This window comes from Vicugna pacos, chromosome 13, assembly GCF_048564905.1.
Source record: "Vicugna pacos chromosome 13, VicPac4, whole genome shotgun sequence".
NCBI lineage: Eukaryota > Metazoa > Chordata > Mammalia > Artiodactyla > Camelidae > Vicugna > Vicugna pacos.
In genome coordinates this window covers 9,318,426-9,343,756 of record NC_132999.1, presented here as the reverse complement: position 1 = coordinate 9,343,756, position 25,331 = coordinate 9,318,426, and positions in this window count along the sequence as shown.

The following is a 25,331-nucleotide window of genomic DNA, read 5'->3' as shown; positions in this document are numbered from 1 at the left end:
AATTCTTTGAAGATTATATTTATGCTTTCATTGTTGAAGGCACCCTGATTATTCCATCTTCACTTCTCTTTTTAAAAATATAAATCGGGGGTGATACTTTACTACATTAGTTTGACTATACAGGGGAAAAAAATCTCAATTATGATTTTTCTCTGGCTAACAACTTTTCTACAGAGAAGAAATATTTTTCATGAATGTGCCGAACAGCTCTCATTAAGCTTAATGGTGACAGAGAACATTATGCTTAGACACTGGAAAGATAATACAGAGACATTAGTATGAAAATGGATTTTAGGCCCGTAACAAACAATTCAGTGCAGAGGAGTTACAGACAACCTATAAAACCAACGTAAAGACTTCGGAGTAGGTTATAAAGCATTCACAAATGCTGTCAAATGCATATGCAGATTGAAGATCATAAATGATCAGATCAACAAAACAGCAGAGAAAACTCTGGGCAAGAAGATGAACCTCTCACTTTATGTGTGGCTTTTTGTAACTACAGAGATACAGATTTTATTTTCATCATATATATGCCTTATGAATTATTTATTATTCTAATAAAATAACATAATTTTACAATTAAAAAATCAGAGACAATTTCATAGGATTAAGATGTTGCTCTTTAGATTGCATTTGGTTTTCATGAGCATTTTGATTTTGATTTGAATATTAGCTAGCCAACTGGGGCCTGACAAATACTGAAATATATTTAGTTCATCATTTAATGTGGAGTTTATTCAAATTTTGGTCTCTGTGTAAGTATACATATGAATTAGAACTTTTAACTGAAAGACTGGAAAGCATGGTAAAGTGAAACTTTTTTTTAACGTGCTGTTGATTTACACCTGTCGGGGACACACATACACACACATAGAAGTTTTTAATCTGAGTGAAGAAGCAACAAGGAATCTTCATGACATTCTGTTGTTTCAGATAATGTAAGACTCAGATAGCCTGCTAAAGAGTGTCCCATAGTGTGTCCAGAATGACACTGCAGTCTCACTGCTGGTGACCCAAGTTTGTATAAAATCGTGCCTTCCTTTTCTAATAATACTCAATATGTTGCCATCTTTTGGACAATGTAATTCTTTTCCATCAATTTCTCTATTCTTCTTTAATATATAATTCCTTTTTGTTGTCTGTTTCTTTAGACTTGGGATATAAAATGACAATTTAAAATTTGAGCTATTTTTATTAGTGATTCAGTGGCATTTGTTCAAATGGGATCACCAGGGTAGATTAATATTGTATATGTATTTGCAAACAGGAAGTCGTAAAAACATGAATGTACTTTGTATGTTTTCAATATTATGAAATATTTTAATGTTGATGAAGGAATAATAGATCCATCAAGGGCTTTCTCCTGGATCTCAGCCTGTCTGAGAGTCCTGACCTCACACCATTGATCTAAGCTTGTCAGTAAAACAATTAGTAGGAGCCTAGGAATTAAGAGCATTTCGTTTAATTATTGTTTACTATGTGTCGACAGGATAGCTGGCATAAAAGCAGGTATTAACTGCACTGTAAATGTCCTTCTTCATAAAAAAAACTAAGTTATATGCTTTAGGTAACGAGGCTGGATTTACTGTCTGTTACAAGGCATTTCTTACAAAATCTTATAAAATCTCAAGGGATGTTTATAACAGCATTGCTGATAAATTCACCATCAAAACATAGCCAGATTAGCAGATGGGGGTGTAGCTCATTGGTAGACCATACGCTTAGCGTGAGCAAAGTCCTGGGTTCAATTCCCAGTATCCCCATAAAAAACTAAAACATAAAATAAAAATTTAGAAACAACATAGATTGATCTTTAGAATCCAGGATTAATCTGTCTGCTCTAAAATCATTTGCCTCAATTTGTCTGATTCTACAGCTTACACCAAGGTCTCCTCCATTTCTCAATACCCACCGAATGAAAGGCCGTTGAACCCATGGAAATGCTTACTTGTGGGGCTGTCACCGTAGAGCAGGAGCTGGAAAACTACAGCTGCATATGCTAAATCTTCTCCACAACCTGCTTCTGTGAATCAGATTTTATCGGAACACAGTGACAGCCATTGATTTTCCTTTTGTCTCTGCTTTCACATTACCACGGTAGTGATGAGTAGATACAACAGAGAACATATAATCCTCAGAACCAAAAGTATTTTGGTGTGGCTTTTTATGGGAAAAGTTTGCTGATCCCTCCTGTGGAGGATTACCTCTTTCAGTTTGAGGAAGCAAACTTTAACCAGTCAACGCTAAAAGACACACACACACACACACACACGCACAGGCACAGGCACACACACAGGCACACAGACACACACACTTTAATGTCTGATCCAAGCTTGCTGTGTCTGGAAGAGCCACAGTATTTCCGGAAAGCCTGAAACATTGGTGCAGCATGGAAAATCTCAAGGACAGATTTGCTTTAGAAAGATGAGAAGTCTGACCAACCTAATTCTACTCACAAAGAGAATGTGGTTTTAAAGCTCCTCTAATTCAAATGTCCTGTGTAAATATGGAATCTTTGAACTATTTTTCTTTGTTCTCACCCTGCTTTTTGTTAATCTATTATATCCGTTTTCATTATCCATTTTCATTTCCATATCTATTGATAGTGGCATGTATCTTTACTTGCTGATATTTTTTAATTCAAAAACTTTCTCCTTCTTGCTTTATATATTTATAAAATAATGAGAGTCTGTAGCATGCCTCATTTAATAAAATAGATACAGTTTCTGGCTGTAAATCTCCTTGTCATCTCAAAGAACAGGACAGCAGGCACCTCAGGGCGAACAGAACCCAGAAGTGGTACAAAGTGTTGTGTGTGATGTGACAGAGGATGGCTAAGCCCAAACCCTCTTAAACATCTGCTACAACGAGAATGACCATTAATCTTTTATGTCCTCTCTCCCCTCCTCATTCTCTACCCTTTAGGGCAGTGATCATCTTTGGGGACTCACATTTCTGAGTTTTCACGGAGAAGCAAATTACTTTGCACAGATCTTATAGGCAGGCAGTCCATCAATATTGATTGAGTGTATGCTGTGCACAGAATAAAATTCTAGAAGCTCGGGAGTACTTAACAAATCCTGAATTTACTGCTCCTACCCTGGAGGAGATTACAATCTCAATGATGCTTTAGGGGGAGGAAAGCTCATTTGGGAAAAAAAAATTGATAGCTTTGTTTTCGTAAGTGCTTAATTGGTTTGCAGGCACTCAGGCTCTATTACATCAAAATTCAAAAATTCTAAATTGACAGACTCAGTTTAGAAAAAGAAAACCTTATCAAGGAAGAGCCTATGTTCTTTAGAAGACCTGTTTCCTGTTGTTGTGAACCTGGAATCCCATACATTGATAATGGCAAGGATAGTAGGTTTAAGCTCTTTTGGCGACTACTGTTAAACTTTCAGAGTGCTTGATGAAAGAAATGGCACATCCATGCCTTGTGTTTCTGGTCCAGAAGAGTTTGAAGGGTTACGGATGCTAGCGTGCTGTACTAAGGGTAATTGAAGCATAGAAGGCAGTGACGTTTGAAAGAGTCTCTTAAAATAATCTATAGTTCCTCCCAGGCTTTTCTAAATTGAAAACAACATGGTTACCACTACATATTTGCCACTGAGTGTTGAGGGCTTATCTCTCAGAAAATGAGATAGCGGTTTGATGCTCATAAATCAAGAGGCATCTACTGAAAAAAAATATGATGTCGTTGTGAGGAAGCTTAAAAATACAGAGTATTCCATCCGGAATTGTTGCGGCTCACACGTTATCTTGGCATTCCAATTATGCATTTTAATGGGACTAATTTGATCCCGCAGGGCATTTGTTGGGTCCCTTGAAGGTGACCTCTGCTTGGCTGTTTCCCCGGTGGTCCACTCCGCACACTCACTCTCACTCTTGCCGTCCCTTCCCTTTTGTAGGCAGTTATTTGGGGCAGAACTTACTTCTGCTTGCATGACCCTCACTGGTCACATATGGCTTATAGAAAACAGTGACCATTAAAATATTCCAGCATGAGCGGGAGTTTTAGTTTTTTCCCCAACATAGCCCTTTATTGCGTCTCTTGCCTTACTCTTGATGATTTTCTCCCTTTCAGGCATGAATCAGGCACCAGGGAAGGAACCGCCAAATGCAGGGAGCACATACACTGTTCGTCATGTGGTTCATCTGAGGCTCCTTCACCTTCTTCACATCTTGGATAAACACAGCTCCCACACCCCTTGGTGGTGGGGAAATGAAGGAGTTCAGAGAATACTCTTCATAAATAAATAACCAAACAAACAATAAGCAACATTTATTGTAGTGCTGTGCCTTCGTCAAAAATTTAATTCCCTTGGCATTCGGTTTCACATGCATATTTGGATTGTCTAGTGTAACCAGAGAATGTAGTCATTCAAGTTAAACTGAAGGCTTGGTTTCGTGGGCATGTGACCTGTGCAACCAAATGATGCCCCATGCTCAGATGGGTTCCAGCCTTAGCTCAATGCTCTGCTATTTCCTTCTTGAAATTCTTAGTAACTTTATCTTGAACTTGTGTTCTGTAAGTGAAGCCCAAAGGGGCAAAAGATGTGAAATTTGCATATCCACTCTTCCCAGCTTTCCCATTACTTACAGCGTTCAAGCTGCCCCAAACCCTCAGAACACTGATGAACCAAAGGTACGTGGGAGTACAGAGAGATCCAAAACCTGTGTAAGGAAAGGCTGTTACATACGTGACTAAGAAGGCAGGGACACTGACAGCCTGGAGAAGCCACTTGAACTAGAACGTGTTTTGAACACAGAAGGAAGGCAGTGATGGTCTAAGCAGCACCAATGACCGAGAAACCCAATCATATCATTTCTGGCGCATAGTACTTTGTCTATTTGTCAACCACTTGCACTGAACTAGGTGGCTTGTAAACAATATAAATTTATTTCTCACAGTTCTGGAGGTTGGGAAGTCCAAGATCAAGGAGCTTTACAGATTTGGTGTCTGGTGAAGACTGGCTTCCTAGCTCATAGACGGCCACCCTTTCTCTGTGTCCTCACATGGTGAGAAAGGCAAGGGAGCTTTCCTGGGTCTCTTTTTCACTGATCCCATTCATGAGAGATCACTCTGATGACCTAACCACCTCCTAAAGCCCCACCTCCAAACACCATCAAATTGGTGATTAAGTTTCAACATATGAACTTAGAGGGGAAACAAGCATTCAGTCCATCTTCACAAAAATATTCATTAAAATGCCTTTTTTCTCTGCTAACCTCCTTGCCAATATTGGGTGTTATCCATTTTTAATTGCCAAGATGATGGGAAGAACATCTCCTTAACTTTATCTTAATTTGCATTCATTTAATTACCAGTGAAGATGAACACGTTTTACATGTACATCTATTTATATTTTCTCCTTGTTGAATTGCCTTTTCATAACCTTTGCCCATTTTTGAATATTAAGACATTTATATTTTTCTAATGGCTTTCCAAGAGCTCTTGGAGCTCTAAGTCTTTGTCAGGTTTAAAAGATATAAATGCAAATTTCTAACTTGTCTTTTGGTATTAAATGCTTATGTTATATTTTTTAAAACTTTTAAAAAATTTATATTAAATTTTAAAATATTGATTTAAATTTTCCATATTAGTTTTACAGTTTAAAAACTGTTGGCTAGGCCCCAAGATATTACAAATCACAAATATTTTTTTCTCACCCTCTTTACTTTTAGGTGTTTAATTCATTTAGATTTCCACCCAATGTTTGGCATCCTTTTTTTCTGTAATATAGCTCGGTATCTTCATTTTAGCTAAAGATAGTGCTTGTTATGAAACAAGCATTGTATAAGAGATTTTGATAGATTATTTCACTTAATCTTTATAATAACCCTCTCATATATTATATCTCTCTCTATAGTATACATAAAATATTAGCATTTTACAAATGAATATAATGAAATGTACATAAGTGTCAAAGTATATTCCCGGATTGCTTCATTACTATTATCTGGGAAATGCAGATTTTTGAGCCAAAGCTTAGACCTCCTGAATCAGAAACTTTGGGGATGGGAAGCAGCAATCGGTATTTTAACTCGCCCCCTCGATGACTCAGATGCACACTCAGTCTTTGAGGACCCCTGGCCTATGTTTTTGGCCAAAGGATGCTGCTAATAATAAGTGGAGCTGGGATTTGGGTTCTTGCGGTCTAACAGCAAGCACTCTTCAGCACCATACTACGCATCCTGCTGACAGAGCATGTGCATTTCACACCACCCACCCCTTATTCAAGCACCACTCTGTATTTAATGCAGCATCCTGCGTACTTCGACTCTGTAGTCAGGGTGGATTTGAAACACCAACCCCCGCATTGTTCTCTCTCATGCTTAAGTCCTGTCATCTCAGGTCACAAGTTCAAGGACAACTCTTTCTTATTAACAGAGAATTCTGCTTTCACCCGGAGTGAGTCATTGATCCATGCATAAGTGACATGACATTATATTTATTTTTCTCTGTCTGACTTACTTCACTTACTATGATAATCTCTAGGTCTGTCTGTGTTGCTGCAAATGACATTATTTCACTCTTTTTTCATGGCTGAGTAGTATTTCATTGCATATATATGCCACAATTTCTTTATCCTATCATCTGTGGATGGACATTTAGGTTGCTTCCACATCTTGGCTATTGTAGTAAACAGTGCCACTATGAACATTGGGGTGCATGTATCTTTTTGAACTGGTGTTTTCTCTGGATGTATGTCTAATAAGTTCATCTTAACATGATTATATCAGCAAAGATTCTATTTCTAATAAGGCCACATTTACAGGTACTGGAGGAAACAACTCAACCCATAATAAATTATAAACCAAGGCAAATAAAATTCACTTCCTTTAAATATTCTACAAATTGCATTACCCACTTAAGTTTTGTCCTATGCTATACTATTTCTTATTCTGAACAAGCTGACATTTATTTTAGGATAAGACTTTATCCCTTGCAGTGGAGGAAAAGGAGACAAGGAGAGAGAAATATTGCATTACTGGTAGCTGTATTTTTTGCCACTATTGTGCTGGGAATAGATTCAACCATAGTATGAATTCTAACTCTTAAAAAATAAAAGAACTAATTTGTATTTCACTGAAGAAACTGGGAGGTAACCACGGAGAACTATGTGTCAATATACAAATATTTTAGCATAAGTAAAAATCATAAATCATAGTAGGAACTCCTACAGCTCGAACAATTTCTTGAACATTTCCTTAAATGACAAAAATAAATATATTTATAAACAAAACCAAAAGGCATACTTATTTTATAACATTTACATATATCTTAACTGAAAAAAATTCTGAATTTTTTATTACCATTAATTCAATTTAATTTTGTCCCAGGATTTTAAATTAACTGGGAATCTGAAAAAATACGTTTAACCCGGTATAGTAGAGACTATAATCACTGTTATTTTAAAAAGCTATCTAAAATTATAATTTAATGTATTTTAACAATATACATGTTCTACAATCTTAAAATATTAAAGGGGGACTACTATTACTTTATATAATCTGTATACCAATATAAGAAGTTTAGAAGTTTGATATTACGTAATATTTTATGAGAAACAAGCCCGGGATACATGCATGCTTCTATTACGATTCAAATACATAAAATCAGAGAAAAAGACAAATGGTTTTTTGAACCAAAGTTATAAAACGGGTCTGAATTTACTAAAGATATAACTTGTAAACCTGAATTCTTATATAAAATAGTTCTGAAGTAGCCAACGTTGAGAGAAGTTTGTTTTCTTCTTTGTTTAAGACTAGCACATTTAAATTATGAGTACTCGTTTTCATCCTTCCCCGTCCCTGGAAATCTTATGCAAATTTTTGTTGATTGTTGCCTTATTCATATTGATAAAAAAGAAACAGAGCTCTTTTAATTTTAGAGGAATTATATTTTGTGTATACTTACTTGGTTGAGAAATATTTTAAACTCTTACACAAGGGGTGCAAACTTTCCTCAATTACAGATACTGAGACACACAGAGAACTTGCAGCTTCCGGTCAGCAACTTAACCAAAGTCACATCTAAACAGAACATGAAAGCTCACTGATCCAGATCACAAAGATGTTTCTCCTTTCCAGTGGGTGTGAAATATTGCAATTGATTAAAACTCAGTGTGGACAAAGAGCAAAACAAGGAAAAAGAGGACTAACAAAAAACATTATTTCATTCTAACCCTAGAAAGATCCCATCATCCCAACAGAGACAACGAAATGGTCAGACTATAAATCTGATGCTCTGCCACCACTGTTCTCTATGGGGAATGATTTCTTAGCATTAACCAATCAGTATGAGAACAAGAGCCAACTTTGCCAAGAACCAGAAGCAAAAATGAAACCAGAGAGAGAAAGAGAAATTCAATAAATGTAAAGTTCTATTGCAACTTGGGAATTAATCCAAAGCCCAAAGGGGGATAAAAGTGTACCCGAGATCTTTCATCTTTCAGATCATAAGGTCTATTTCTTTAGCGATTAAGCTTAATTGCCTCCAGCAAGAGAATCTACTTGAACATTTTGTTGGAAACTTGAAAACTGTCAAGGTATAACTTTCATTGTCAAAATCATGCCTCTCATACAAATACACAGTGAGCACATATCAAAGATGCATTTGACTCATTAATGAGGGAGCCAGTAGGATGGTAAGGTTGATTCAGAGCATTTAAGACACACAACTTTTTATAGTTAGTTGGCAAAGACATGCTGAAATAAATTTGCTAGTTAGAAACAAAATTGCTTAATGTTCTATATTTCCAATAAAATTGTACATTTCATAGTTATTTTTTCTATCAGAGAGAAATCATTTGCTTTTCTATTAGACAACAATATATAGGTGAACAGTAACCTTAGCAAATTCTGAGCATAAATCGGTAGTAAATAATAAGTCAACAAAGGTGTATTTTCCTGGAGAATTAAACAGTCCTGGGTGAACCTGTCATACGGTGCTCAGATGTCACATTAAAGACACAGCCATTTTCTGCCTTCTTTCCTAATTTGGATTATTTTTCTTAACAGATCTTCGAGAGTTACTGTAGGAACAGATTTGGCAGCTTTTCTTTAATTGAAATGAGATAAATAAATCAAATTTAAGCTTTTTCTGTAAGAACAAATACATCTTAGAGCCTTGGATATTGATAAAAGGATTATATTACAGTGTAACTGTTTATTACTCAGGATTTATAGGATTTTACACTTTTGTTTGAGCACTTCATTTTTCTTTCACGGTTTTACATATTGCCTCGTGGTTTATTGTGAATTTAGGTGTTACTCCATGGTAATGAAAATAATATTTAAAATGACAGGAATATTAAGAAAGTCAATATATATCTTTAGCTTTTGAAAATAAATATGACAACACGGAGGGTATATTTTTAAATTCGAAACTGATTTTTGTAGCAGTATTCACATGAGTTTTGGTTTTTGAGCCTTAATTGTGAATATATAACTTTTTAAAGAATAATTTAGATCAGTGCAATGCAAACAACAATAATAAAAACTTTTAATTTATGCTTTCTGTGAACAGAATAGGTGCTGGAATTCTGACAGGGTTTAGATACAGGAACTCCTCACCTTTTTGCATCCGTATTTAGAAGCAGGTTTACAGGAGAATTGATCTTGAAGGAGGAGCTGAAACCAAACCAGAGCCTGTGTTCTTAATATGCCCAGTTCCTGAGTCTCTCTGAGATATTTTCCATTTCATCTGCAGGTGGTTTTCAGGCAAATGTCCAAATTTTAAGTGTTCTGAGTCATTAATTCCTGGAGGGAATAAATGTCATATCTTTTATTTATATCTAGTGGCTATCCCATCATGTGTTTCTAATAGTGCTCATAGACCTTTCCATTTGGAGAATTAATCCATGCCAAACCATCAGATTTAATCTTCTTTTTTTTAAATGAAAAATATTTGACTATGATCCAACCATCAAATCATCTAAGCTCTGAAATAAGCAATTTATTATTCCCATTTTATTGGTAAGAAAACCAAAGCTTATAGTGATTAAATAAATTGCCCAATATCACTAAGCTTGTGCGTTGGATAAAGATCTGCCCAGGATCTTTCCTCTTCGTTATGATTTGCAGTGCTGTCTCACTGCCCTAACCTACTAACATCTGGACCACTGCAGATCCTCTGGGAGGTTTTGTTTCTACTATTCCTCCTGGTACCCTAGCCCACAATAATGGCCAGAGTGGTTTTTTTTTTTTTAATTCTAAGAGTATCTAGTTGTATTTGAAATATATTTCAAACTCTCTACCATGGCCTATAAGGCAATCCCTAATGTGGTTTTTGCCCACCCAATGGTTCCATCCCTTTTCACTTCTCTCCTCCCTCAATAGTCATCCCTCCTCAGCTTTCCCTTTATAGGCCTTTCCTTACTTCACACCTGCCTGTTGACATCCAAATTTGCTGTTCCTTTTGAAATCGCCTCCCCCCCAGATCTTGCCATGGTGGGCTCTTTCCAATTTCTCATCATTTGCTCAAATGGCTCCCTTGACCAAACTATCTAACATAGCCCTCAACCCTCATCCATCTCCATCCAATTAATTTACTTTAGTTTCTTCAAAATGGGACATTACTTATTAACTCAATGATATTTTTTCATTATTGTAGTGACTAGGATTCTTCTAGACATTGGAGATATGGCAGCAAATAAAATAGACAAAAATTCCTGGCTGCATAAAATATACATTCCAGTTGAGGGAGCTAGGGAATAAACAAATAAATTAGTAAAATCAATGATATGTCAGTGGTGATAAGTGTAATACAGAAAAAATAAAGCAAAAAAAAAAAACCCCAAAAAACAAAGAAGGCATTGGACAATAGGAAAAATGCTGCAATTTTAAATAGATGTTTCATAACAGCCCCTCTGAGAAGATGGGATTTGAGCCAAGACCTGAAGAAGCTGAGAAAATGAGCTATGCTTCTATCTGCAGGAAGAAAATTCCAGGTGCAGGCATTTGACATTGACATGCCTGAAATGTACATACTATTTAGTATTTCCCCTACATTCGAATCCAGTTCCATGAAGTAGGGGACCTTTCTGGCGCTATTTCCTTAGAGCCTGGAGTAGTGCCTGCCACATTAGATACACTTTAATATTAAACCATCTTCTTCTCTTTGCTCCCAGTGTGCTTTTCAGTGATGAAATTATTTTGGATTATATTTTTGATACATAGCATATAGGATTACTGTCATCAGGGGAATGGCGCCTGAATTCTTTTGTTGCTCTGACATCTTACACATGCATTCTTATTACACTTCAGGACTCGTGTTATCTTATACTTGAATGCTTTCAAATTTCTCTGCCACTTTTCTAACCACTTGTATAGGCTCATAAAATCTTCCTAGTTTATAGTCATTAACTTGATACTTCGCTACCTGCCCAGAAGTTTAGTGTTTTTTTCAAAATTATGAATCTTATTATACTATGTATTTCCTTTTGGTGCCATTTATACAGCTGTTAGATGTGACTGGTCACAACAAAAGATCTTCAGCCTGAGGCACATACATTCCTCACATATTCTTACCCTTTATCTTTAGTTTCCATACTTCATCCACGGAAAAGTGGAACTTCTAGACCACTTAATTTTTTCTAACATTACTCTTTGTATGGAACTTTGGCAAAAGTACAATTTAGTCAGTTTATTTCATTCCCTTTCACTCTCCAGCCCCTAATTTGTTGATGCCAGTAACAATATTTCCTTACAGTCTCTCCTCTTTTTCTGTTTTCATTTTGATTATTCTTATACAAGTAAGTATTAGGAACCCAACTGGACTGAAATTCCGATTAGATCAAAATAAAGATTTTTCAGTCCATAGGTGTTTCTGCATTTGTGTGGTAAAACCTTAATCCTCCACTGATTGTAGAGAAACCCAAACATCATGAAGAGTGCAAAGAACTCTAGATAATTCTGTTGGATTTCTCTTCCTCTCTTTTTAAAAGATCTTTATAAGGGTGTTTCCTACACACCAATAGTTTTCTTTTTTGCTTTCTCTGTAAAGGTAGTGATACCTTAAATTAGGAAGCTATTTGCATTTGCTGGATCTAAATATACCTCGGTTACAAAAGAGTGAGACAACTCAATTCTGAGTATTTACATAAAGCTGGCAAGAAGACAGATTCCCCATGTTTGCACTGGGGGAGGGACTCTGCCTTGCTTGCAGAGATGTGGTGGAGCTACAGCAAGGAGCTGGCAGAGCATGTGTTCTGCAGGGTGTCTTTAAGTTACCTGTGGTGCAGGCAGCCTGGCTCACCCTCCCAGCCTCGTGTGCACATCTTACAGATGCTGCTTCACATGTTTCCTGGAGTCCTCGGGAGCGTTTGAAATTCAGAGGCTTGGCAAGGCATGCTCATCTGATGCTTTCTTATTTAATCTTGCCGAAAGGGGTGATTTTCTGAAAGTATGAAAATACCTTACCAAGCTACATCAACAGATGTATAGTAACTGAAACTCATTTAAAATACCTAAAGGGATTCATTCTCCTGACGTACATTTAACTCCCATTATGATTAATGGAAGCATTACTTGATTTACTACATGTTCCTGACTTTAGATGGCTGATGTCTGTAGAAGGAAGAACAATCCACAAAATTATGAGCTTTATTCGTCTTTCTTCTATTGCAGAAAATAATGTCTTAGCTTAAGTTTAACTCCATGGCTTGATTATAAATATCAGTATATCCACTCAAACTGACAGAATCTCAGGTTTTGCAACAAAAATTAAAAAAAAAAAAACAACAAAAAATCTAACCTAATTGGAAAATTTCAACGCAAAATTATTCACTGTCAAGCACTAATGACTGCAATAAAGGTAGAAATTTTTACCTAAACCAAACAAATGATTAGACTCAGCCACGCAATTAGTGACTTGACTAATTTGTCTTCCCTCCCTTCTGCATGAACTTTCGTATGAACTTCAGCAGGAGCTAATTCCTTATGTGAATAACATACATCATCATCATCTAGCATTTATTGTCAAATATCATATATAAATTGTCCAGGCACCAGGAGCTGGCTTAGTAAATATTAATGATCACAATGACGATATCATGAAACTATAGACTGGCGTTTTACAAAATTTACATAGTTTTAAGTAGCAAACTAGAGTTCCATATTTTATCATTTCTATCCCCTCTGTTAGTTGGACTACCCTGGTCTATTTATAAGGACAAATTTAATTAAAGGCTCAAAGTGAACTTTAGGCCTTATTTAATTTTCAAGGTTTTAATTAAATTATTATTTTCCATTCTGTGGTCCAGATAAAATACTCTACAAATCCCCTATCTTATTTTTTTTTCACATGAGGGTTTTTTTTTTTCCTACAATCTTACCAGAAAGCCTCTATTTGAGAGATGGGTTAAAGAGCGTAGAACTGGAGTTCTCCCTGTATCACCCTGATTTAGTATTCACATTTAGTCTTGTGACTAGATGTGAATCAATAATGATTGTTTCAAAATATTGTACTTTAATAATGAATTGCTTTTTTTGCCCAGTTCTTGATAATGGTGATTGAGTAAATCTGGAATGAGGTCACAATTCTGTTTTTCATTTTTTTTATTGATAATACAGGCAATTCCATTGCCATTAGTTTCATTTATTTATTCATCCAGTAAATATTTATTGAGCATCTACTCTATCCTAGGCACCAACCTTGGTGCTGTAGATAGTGAATTAAATGACAAAAAATCCTGCCCTTTTGGAGCTTACATTCTAGAGACATTAACTCAAAACATCGAATTGTTTTGATGGATCTGGCATGATCATCAAGAATGGTTGTGCAGATTTTATGTTGCACAGCTAAAAGGAGGAAATAAATATTGTGTCATGGTCTACATGATGAGTAGTTTCTGGAGTTGTGCGTACATGGTTATATTCAGTGAAACTGACTTGGTTTTAATCCTACATTATATAAATAACAGACAGAAAGCTCAAAGGCCTCATGACCTTCTGCTGCGAGATTGCAATACCATAATGAATCCAAAATTGAAAATATATTTTCTATAGGTAAATATATAAGGAATTTACGGTAATTTATCCTCGGTTACCCTTCGGATGTCTCAGAAGTACTCAAAGGGCTTGTTTTACCTAGTCTCCTTTCCTAATAGCTTCATGGTCAAAATGAAACAGAAGAAGGCATACAGAATAGAAATGGGAATGCTGTATAATCTGTGCTAAATACTGAAATGTAGGTGCTACTGTCATTTTCTTAAATTGATATCAGCTGATAATCACAAAGCCTTTCTGGTAGGTATTGATTCACGCACATTCAAAATTTGATTGGTAGTCTATAGAGAATTTACAAGAATAAATGCTTGACTAAGCTCACATTTTTAAAAACTGCAGCTGGGCACTAGTCAAGGATATAAGAATTGAGTCAATTTACCATGTAATTCAGAAAGTGTATTCACTTGGAAAAGACATTTTTCAATATGTATTTTTCTCTGTCTCTTGGAAAGACTCATAGACTTCTGTTTGAATGTTTCTTCTTTTTTCTTAGCCTGTTAACCTTAATAATTTCTGTCTTTATTGGAGTTGTCTTAACGACACATCATTTGGAAGGAAGAGAAACCTGTGCAAGCTTGCTCCAATTGAAAAGTATATTTTTTTAAGACAGAAATGCTACAGAAATTAAAACTGAGCTTATTCAGAGGTGGGAACTTATCAGGTAGCTACTCTGAGTCTGGAGGCTGATGGATTCTACCTCGTTTTCCCTGGGCATTGCTGTTCCAATCTCCTCTAGCTGAGAGGACGCTTTTGCTTGAGACAGCTTGTTCAGACCTCATCGCACCATGTCGCTGGCTCCTGCCCATATTTTACAAGATCTTACTGGTGCAGCATCTAACTGCCTGGCGCTCTGTGTTCTAGACGCAAATTTTCTGGAAAGAGAATATGATCAATTCTTTTGAGACAACGATTACGTTCCAGCCCTAACTGATTAACTGTGGTCGTGAGAGCCGAAATATGTGTTACAACCACAGTCATCTAAGTCCATCATTTTTGTCAGCATTATGAGTTTGAAGCTATTCCAAAGAAATGGGTCTGATATTGGCAAGAACACTTGGGTTGGAAATTTTCATGTGTACTAGGAGGCTGGCTGCATCAATGCTCTTGTCCTCTGGCTCTGGTTTTCCACTGGGTTCAAGTAATACATTGATTCACCAGGCAACTGAGGACAAGGGAAGAGTGAGATTTGATTTTTAATTCTGTTTGATTTTTCCTTGTGAAGTCAACTTGGGTTGAAGGTTTGGAGACAAAAGCAAATTTCTTCTGTATAGCACAGGGAACTATATTGAATATCTTGTAATAACCTTTAATGGAAAAGAATATGAAAACCAATATTTGTATATATGCACATGACTGGGACATTATGTTGTATACCAGAAAATGACATATTGTAACTTACTATACTTCAATTAAAAAAAAGAAAGAAACTAAATTTCAAACAGTAACAGCGTAAGAAAATATAAGTAACTATTTTGAAATTTGGATGGGAAAGGAAGAATGGAGAGAGGTAGCTTGAGTGAGTCTTAGGGTTGAGGTTGATGCTTTTCCCCTCTTTGCTTAAAAAATGAACAGTATGGCTAGATGTATATTTATTTGGAAGAAGAGGATCTGATAGAGAAGAAATAGGACATAATTCAGAAAGCAAAATCACTGAGAAAGGAATTGACAATGCATTTTGCACCTGGCTGAAGGAATCAGACTTGGATTGAAAAAGAAATGCTTCTCAAGTGACTACAGAGAGGCAGTCAAAACAGGATGATATTAATTCAACTCTGAATTGAATTGAAATATTTATTGTATTGAGTGAGGCTTTCCAGTTTTTAAAGAATTTTGGTGAATTTGAAAGTGTTTATTTTTAAGAGTAAATTTTTATGAGTAAAATTTTTTTTACAAGTGACTACTACTCAGATAGACTCTAGTTTAGGGAGAGTTAGCAGAAATGTGAACCTGTTTCATTTGACCTATCATTCTAAATTGTCCACTGTTGAGTTAGAGGTAATTCTGAGCACATGTGAAGGAGCAAAGGGACAGACCAGACAAAATTCTACTTTGTGGAAATCTGAAGATTCACATGGGGGGTAATTTATTTTAAGAGAATGAGCTAAACAAAATGAATTTGATCTAATAAGAAAGCCTAGGGTATGAGTTCTTAATAAAACATGATGACTTTCACTTGTCTTTGTCTACAGTTTTCTGGGTCCATGCCTGCATCTCAAAGAGGAAAAGGGCTGGGGGTGCCATTTCAGTGGGCGCTGTGACACCTCGACACCCAAGCAGCACTGTGGCGTGCTCCTTAATATCACATGACCATAGTCAGAAATATATGTTCCTTTTGATTTTTCTGAAAATTAGTGTGAGAATTTCACAGCTTTGAGTCATCAGGAGAGAATTTCTGAATCCTACTGAACCTGGAAACTTCAACAAAGGAGGTGGAGCATTGTGGAAATCTGCATTCCCTGATAGGGAAACAGTGGAGCACCAGGTGTGCAGGGGGAGCTAGATAATGCCTTCAGCGACCTCCGATGTCCTGCAAAACAAAGGGAGAATCTACGGCAACACAGAATAAGAGCAGTGCCTGGCAGAGCAGCACAAACACCGAGCTCATTGAGCATGTATGGGACATCCCCTCCAGAGAGCTCAGACATAATTCCCAGGAGACTTTGTAGGGGACTAAAGGAGCAGCACGTAAAAGTAATGAGTCAGAGAACAGCAACAACAGAAATGAGATATTTCAGTAATTTTAGTATTTGGAAATTTTAGTAATTTCAGGACTCTAGCATATCATTCATTCATATTAAAGTACTTCATGTTTGGAATGCCATAATATATTTCAGTAAGTGGTGTATTTAATGCACAAGAGTGAATCAAGCACCGAGGTGGTCTTCTAATTATGAACCACCAAAAACTCTCAAAGCTGTCAAGTATAAGTAGATAAGCTTATGATTTTCATAATATACACATGGACGTTATCATTTTCAAGCATATCTCTGAATTAACAAAGCCATCACCAGCAAGGTTAAACGGTGCGTTATCTTTGCCATTCCTTGAAATGCACATTTTGCGTGCATACACATAAGTACATGTGTGCATTGTTGCATTCCACATGCATTATTTTATATCCAGTAACACAGATAATATATAATTAGTATTGGAAAGGCTTTAAATCAATATGAGAAGTTAGAATTTTAAGAAGGTTAAAAAAAAACCCCTATTAATTCTAAATTTCCTTCTGTAGGTTTGTTGGGAAAGAATTTTAATATCCACAATCAATGCAGCTTATTAAAACTCTGCCAAATCTATCACTGTCTCTACCTCTACGCTTCTTGCTATTAAAAAAAAATTCTACTTTCTGCTTGTTCAAGAACGGAGTCAGCTTTGTCCTAATATGGTCCTACTCAGTGCAGAGATAGAATGAGAGAGGGTACAAGCTGGTGCAGGTCTCATGGGATTCTCTAAAGCTAATAATAATGGCTTTAATGAGCCATTCCTGTGCTGCGTGCACCGCAGTCCCAGACTCTGCAGTGTGGTGAAAGGAACTGGTGAGAATACAAACTCCCAGAGGCAAAGCTAAGATTAGGTAGTTAGTGGAGATCAAAGGAAAATTCTCTCTAGTGGAGCACGAGATTAAGTTGTTGAGACAGGCGCTGCAGCATCTGTCCACATACGTGCTTATGATGGTGGACTGTCACAAAGACCAGAGGTTCAAGCGGGATCAGAACCCCAAAGTGCCCGAGCTCCTTGACCTCCACCACCTCCTTAATGGTATGACGTTGCCAAGCTGTGGCATTCCCTAATACTTCAGTGAGTCCTGCAAACCCCTGTTCTTCAAGGAATAGTCTTTTAAGAGCCACAGGAATATTCTAATATTCTCCACCCTTAGCTGACATGGGAAAAGTCTGCCAAAAAGAAGGAGCTGAAAATATAATGAAAGTGAGGACAAGAAAAGATAATTATCTGAATTTAAAATTTTTAGAATTTTAGTATGATTAAAAAGTTTTTGAATAAGTTACATATTTTGAGTTACTTGTGAGTCTGTGTATATATTTGCATGTCTAAACTAATTGTGGGACTGAAGATGTCTTGGTTCATTTACTCATTTTCCTTTATTATATCAACTAGGATGATTTTTTATGAATTAAAAAAAAACATTTTGCTTTAATAAAGTATTTGCATGGATGGTGGAATCACTCCTTAAATACTGTGAACTTCAGTCTGGTTCAGTCACATCATTTTCACTGTCACCAAGATTCTGGATCTGTTTCTCTGTGATTTACTATGCTTTGCTTAATATCAATTTCATTCATAACTGGATTTCTCATGATCACAAAAATAATTGCAGCATTTCCAAATCAACACACCTGAAAGGAAGAACACTTATCTTTGTCCAAGAAAATCAAGCTAAAGTTCTGACGTAGAACCTCACTTTCGGTCATGGGGTCATCTCTGATTCCCCATCATGGCTTCTCAAGGTAGAAGATGGATGCTGAGGAGGAAATCAGAAATGGATGAAATTAGAAATGCCCCGTTTGTTTGATTGGCTCTTCCTGTAAACCACACCTCATTCTTAAAAAGTATTTACCTTGTGAACTTTACCTTCAATATGAAACATCTACATTAACTGGCCAAACCAGGGGATAATTCCATTACTCTGGGCTCTTTTTCTCCATGCAGTAAGCAACTGTGCTAAACTTCCAGCAATATATTTCATAAATATTTTGCTCTTGAAAAAAATTTATCTAAAGTATTCAGCCTTTGCAAAGTGACGTCGCTATCCAGCTCTCAAATCTGAAATCATAATACATGCCTATCAGAATCATTACCTTCACTTATTTGACATTCCTGTTGCCTTGTAATCTTACATCAATCTGACATGGTATTTCTTAAGAAAGTCCTGATAATTAAAATGCATACTAGAATTAAAAATTTAAAAATAAACAACTAAGATAGGCAGGAACTTACTCTGCTTAAACTTTTTTTTCCTGATTCTCAGTAATCTTACTGGATGTTTTCTTTTAACCTCTAGAACGAAGGTTATTTTTAAATTTCTCTCCATGTTTTAATTCGAGAACACATTATTGCAGGATTTTATTTATTTCCACAAAATGTCCACTTTTGTGCCCTGCACTTTCTCCTAGCATTAATTCTGCTGTGGTGAAGATACTGACCGAATTTTATCAATGACCCAAAACCGGGCAGGTTAAAATTTAAGTAGTGATGATGTGGTGTTAATGGAGCTTGTGAATATTCATTATTGAAAGATCCAAGGTGGCTTGGCCACATGGAATATATTGTTCCTTTGTTACTCTGCACCATCTGGAGGGTTCACATTTGCATTTTAACCTAATCAAATATCAAATATTAATACAATCAGGAGGGATCTAAATATTTTGAGAGTACTGTGGCTTTTTAAATTATAAATATGAATAACAGACTTGGCTAAGTCACAGAACTTAAATATAATCATAGCTTTGGGCTTTTTCTGGTTTCTATAAAAACCCTTCCCTTGTGCCTGTCCTGAATGTAATTAATACATGTTTCTAATCACAAATGTGCATAAAACAGTGAAGAAAAATAGTCCCAGGTTACTTGATTTTATTAAAATCATTGTCCTCTTTTTACTGAAAAGTGGAATCACTGAATTTGATTCAAAATGTTCTTCTTAATTAATATTTTTGAATTAAATATCTAACGGAGTATAAACAACTAAGGCCATGGCCAGCTATTCTTGATTTGTATTGGATGCATTAATGTGGTTGGTATGGATGTAATCTTATTGTTTATCATTTAAAATATTGATATCAGCTTACATGAGAGAACTATCCTACAGGAATATTTCCTTCTGACATTGGAGGTGCTGTATATAGCATGGTACCTTATATTCAATCATAACATTACAATTTTTGACAGAATATATATTAAGGAAATTGGCAAACTGCATGTGCTGTCTAGGAGTCCTGAAGTCTATTGCAGTGAACTATTCCTTGAAGACTGATTTGGATCACCACCTGATCCAGTGTAAAGTTCACCTACTCACTGAGGACACATCCAGGAAGCAATGACACATAATACAAAGATTAGGGCCACACAGCATACAGTAAAGGAATAAAGTAAATGTGGAAGCATATTTTAGTATAGGATATAGAAATTATATTGATTTTTTTTTAATTTCATGGTTTTGCCTTTGGTAACCAGGGTAAATATATCAAGGAAAAATATCTCAGCATATTGACCAGACATAGTTTGAATGGGACATGACATGTTGATTAACCTCAGGAAACATCTCAATTATATTTGACATCATAAAATGAACCTATTCAGAAAACCAAAAATTCACTCTGAATATAATAATAAAACTCTGCTATATGCACAGTTATTTTACTCTGAATTGGAGACTCTTTTAGGGGCAATTAATTTTCTGCATAGTAAACAGAGTTAGAATAGTATAATCCAATATAAACATATAATTTCCACTTTGGCCATTGCAGTAAAAGAGCGATTGGTCTCTGGGATTTAGAGAAAGAAAGTCAAATAATGTTCATGGGAGAAAAGGCAATAAATATCTAGAATCAGATTCACATGAGCTTAGTAAATATGAGCATGGATTTTGGAACAGATGGATTTTATGACTAAATTCATTTGCCAATTGAATGACCATGGGAATTTTACTTAACCTCGTCAGACTTCAATTTCTCTCTTCGTAAAGTGGACATTATAATACCGACTTCATGGGGCTGTGCTTGACATACAGAAGACACTCAGTAAGTAAGCTAGTATTTTTGATCATGAGGGGAAGGAAGGGAGTTTCAGTTTTTGGTTGTCTGTGTTCATGAAATAACTATTACACTAGAATTCAATTTTCTATCTTTTTTTTTCCTCAAATATTTAGAACTTGAAGAAAGCATAGGTTTTTGTGCATTTATTTTATCTGCCAAATCTCATTATTTTAGTGGTAAAATTCTTTGATCAATCCTAAAAATAGGTAGTTGCATTTGAAGTAATATAATTAAACAATAACCTAATTTTGCTGTATCAGAGATAGCAACTGACCTAAGCTATTTATCAGTTCATGTCTCAAACATTATTAAAGGTGTATTATGAACGTTTGAAACCAAATTACAAAGGAAACAGTTATTTTGTGTAAAATCTTCTTTCTCACATAGGCTATCCTCAACTCCTCTGCTGTTATGAAATGATCTCAATAATTTCGGTCTAACTGCTTGATAGATACAAGGAATGCTACATTTGAAATGCTAAGTAATTACACTTCAGGACACTCCATTAGGTCTAAGGGGTGTGACGATGGTAGCCTCTTTATTATTTCAAGATTACCGTAGATATATGATGGCAGCAATATGTAGGCAATCTGTTGAGGGTTTGGAATCGATGCTCAAAATAAATTTGATAATGTATGAATTTCAGTTTAAGTTAAAAAAATTTTAACATTCCAATTAATTCCTATTTTTCCTAAGGGTTTCTTACAACAGCTTCCAAATTTAAAATTCTCCGAAACAAAATTGTTTTCAAAACTTCCATCCCTTAAATCCTTCTGTGCTGGTTTTAAAGTCAGTCTCCATGAAGTTTGTTTGAAGGGTTCAAAGAATGTTGAGAAAGAACATATAATTCCATTCAAATTAAATCATATGTATATATTACTTTAATTCATGTATCTATCCTAAAAGGAAAGGCAAGAAAATTTGGCCTAGTAAATATAAATGAAAGTTCTTATTGAAAAGCTCTTTTGGAAATCTAATCATTGCTTATTTTCAAAATCAGAGATGAAATATCTTTTATATTCAGTGTGTCAAGAGGAAGAACAGTATTTCCTAAGGTATGTTATGCTTTGCATATTTTTAATTAGCACACTAGACAAAGCATCACTTTTTAATAAGGAATTATTTATAGATAAAATCCAAGTCACTAATTTATTCAAAATTGTAGATTAAAAAAATCATGTACAAAAATTTTTATTATTGTATTGTATTATTATATAATAAGGTAATAAATTTTCTCTTCCAAATTTTTCTGATTCAGAAAGTGTTTTTAATTTATATGTAATTTTATTATAAATTCATTTTAAGCCAGGGGAAAAAAACAATAGTGCTTTGTTCTTTTAGCAGATAATGGAGCTTTTATCTTGACAGGCTAGAGATGTTTTATCAGGGGCCAGCAAAATATTATAGTTTGATAAAAACAGAATAGAACTGAAAGAGGGTGGATCTCTTTATTTACTCAGGAAACCATGAACAAATGCTCTAACTGAAAGGTACCCCTTTTTTTTTTTTATTATTCCGGGAAATATGGGTAATCTCTCTGGCCTATTTCACAGAGTTGTTATGAATGTGAAGTAAACCAAATATTTGCAAAGTTGTTTGAAATCATAGCTAAGATATTAAAATGCATTTGGCTATGATCAAACACAGTCAGTCTGCCTAGCAGCACAAGATATAAAACATCCAATTTTATTTCTGATTCTTGTGACCATTATCATTGGCATCATGAATCTAACTTGCTGAATTTAGAGTTGGCCTAGTGTGGCCACCACTTCCAAAAGTCTATTATTTGCCCTCTCTACCACTTATGGAACAAACGGGCTGAATCCATTTCAGTTCATCTTAAGAGTTTGTCCTCAATTGCTTTCAGATGCAAGGCAGCTGAAACTTATTGAAAAGAAAACCCAAGGGCAGTTTAGTGCTGCTGCGTTCTTGGCCAGTTGTAGGCATATCTAATTCCAAATTTTAGGCATGTATAGGAAAAAAGGGGTGTCAGAAGGAGATTCTCAGTACAGTGCTTCGTTTATCAAAGAGAAGAGACTATGATCATAGCGTTCTGGTGCTTCGTTTACTAAACACGTTGCTTCTCACTGATGTATTTGGGAAGTCACCTCAGCTCTGTTCTCCGAATTTTAAAGCATAAATACAAGTTCAAAATGTGTAACATACTGTCCAATAAAGTTAAAATCACAGTGGACTTAGCCCAGAACATCTGTTCTCCCTGCCAATACCCCTATAGACACACACTTTGGTCTTTTGTTTTTAGATGGCAGCGGACCATGGTGATAATGAAATTTCTAAAATAAACAAAACCACTCTCTCTGGAAACTTGGCTCCATCAATTCTCTTCAAACCATTCATTTAAATCAATTAAATCAAAAGTGTTTATCAAAAGTATACCACGAGTTTTGGAGTTCTTTTCTTAAGCATATCCAAAGTACCTTTAGGTCTTCATTATAAAGATGATGGCTTGATGGCATCCCACCAGTTCAGAACTCCGGTTTAAGCAAGGCAAGCTTCACACACTTGGCAAGAAATAGTATTTTTGTATTTCTAAATTTGCATGGCTACAAAAAATTTCTAACAAAGTCCTAACTTACTTAACAGGATGTGATCCTTTTGGTCATATTAATTAAATATTGTTTGAAGTTCTAATTTTAATATTTTAAAAACAGATTAATAAAGGGAAAGTTCAAGCTATAAAGATTCATTAATAACCAAATGAACAATATTCCTACAGCATTTATTTAGGCAAAGCAAGCTGATTTACATTACTCATGTGGTTGTTTGGCTATGTGGAGGCATAACCTGCATTTTTTACTATGCCTTGATCACAGTTTACCATAACATTTCTAGGAAAAATAATAACATTTGTTATTTGTTAAATAATATTGAACCTAGTCTAACAGAGACTTAATTGTCCAGCGAGGGAAGAGATTGTCTAGCACGTTAGGCAAATTAGCACATTAGGCAAATTCAATTTACTCATTAAACTTATGTGGAAAATATAGTGGAAAATGGATTCATTTACTTGGATAATTGAGGCTTCAAGCTCAAGTATTTCATTAACTATTCAGATAATTGAGGCAAGATTTTTTTTTCTTTCCCATCCTTAAATTATCTTGATAATTGCTTCTTCTTCACTTGATTTTTATATGGGAAGAAATAGAATAGAAAAACCCCTCAAAGTGTTCCAAGTATTTTTTTCCCATTACCATATTGCTCAAAAAGTCTTTTTGTGCATTATATCTGAGAGATTTAATAAATGACATTTAGTTACTGGATTCCTTCCAAAGTATGATGCTGTAGGAATATACACAAGAATATATGTCTTGTGTGCATATGTATATGTGTAGTATTACATACATAGTGTTAGAAATCCATGCATATATGTATTTGCATATCTACGTATATGTATATACATATATATTTCTGCCAGTTAGAAGTGTTTTCTCTCTATTGGATTTGATAAGCTGATGGTGTCCCTATTCAGCACATTATTTCCTAATCGTGTAATCATTACTATGTGCGTTATGCTGTGCATTTTGTCTAATCACTTGGTTGGCAGGGGCAACGGTAATGTTATTTATACAGGTTGGTGAGAAGCTGATGACATAGCAGTGAGCTGCTTTAATGTGTGGTGCTCACTTGAGGGTAAACTATTGAAACAGCAGGGGACCAAGTATCAGGAGACTAGAAAGTCCCCTAACGAGCCTCTCCAAGGAGGCTGTCGGTGGACTTGGCTGTATTAGTGAAGCGGAAATCATGTATGAAGGAGTTTGGGAACGTGACTCCTCATTTTCCCAGCCATTTGAAATCACTTCCTTCCAGTTTCTTTTTTTTTTTTAAAGACCATGCTTTCTCTTAGGCTTCCACGAGTCTGTAAACATGAAAGACTCGATCGATACCATACCTTCTCATTTTTCTGTCATCCTCATTGGCATAGAATTTTCTTTTCCTCTGCTTTTACCATCCATTCCAAAGATGGCTGTCTGGACCCAAACTGCACAATAGCGCTCTCTGCATTGATGGAGTCGTTCTGTCTCTGCATGGTCCAGTACAATAATCATTACCTCCTTATAGTTATTGTGTACTTGAACTGTGGCTAGTGCTACTGGAGGACTGCATTTGTAATTTTGTTTAACTTTAATTAATAAACATCTAAACTGAGATAGCCACAGTGACTAATGGCTATCCTATTGAAGAGTGAAGCTGTGGAATTTGGCATTACTATAAATGCACAAGATACAAAGTCATAATGCAAAACATCCTACCCTTGATCCATCATACCCAGCTCCTGTAATCTACTACTTTGCTTAAATAATTGTTCACGCTCACTAAGTACCCTTTACCTTCATCTGCTTCATAGAATTATTTCCTTCTTTTACCAGTTGCATTTTCTCATAGAGTATTATAACCACTCTCTCATACCATCTCTCTTCTGTTGTACTCCACTGATAAAACTACACCACCTAACCCAGTTCGTTGCAAATTTCACAGGAGAAGAGGACTCGTTAAATGGCCTGGAAGGAAAACAAAAACACA